The sequence below is a fragment of the Neomonachus schauinslandi genome, chromosome 12 (genome assembly GCF_002201575.2).
Source record: "Neomonachus schauinslandi chromosome 12, ASM220157v2, whole genome shotgun sequence".
In the NCBI taxonomy this organism is placed as follows: domain Eukaryota; kingdom Metazoa; phylum Chordata; class Mammalia; order Carnivora; family Phocidae; genus Neomonachus; species Neomonachus schauinslandi.
Window position 1 is genome coordinate 31439685 of NC_058414.1, and position 436 is coordinate 31440120.

Sequence of the window (436 nt, forward strand, 5' to 3'; positions counted from 1 at the left end):
GCTACCTTCTTCTTCTTCTTTTTTTTTTTTTTTTCTTAACATATATTGCATTATTTGTTTCAGAGGTACAGATCTGAGATTCAACAGTCTTGCAAAATTCACAGCGCTTACCAGAGCACATACCCTCCCCAGTGTCTATCACCCAGTCACCCCATCCTTCCCACCCCACCCCCCACTCCAGCAACCCTCAGTTTGTTTCCTGAGATTAAGAATTCCTCATATTGGGGCGCCTGGGTGGCTCAGTTGGTTGAGCGACTGCCTTCCGCTCAGGTCATGATCCTGGAGTCCCGCGATCGAGTCCCGCATCGGGCTCCCTGCTCGGCGGGGAGCCTGCTTCTCCCTCTGACCCTCCCCCCTCTCATGTGCTCTCTCTCTCTCTCTCATTCTCACTCTCTCAAATAAATAAATAAATCTTTAAAAAAAAAAAAAAAAAAAA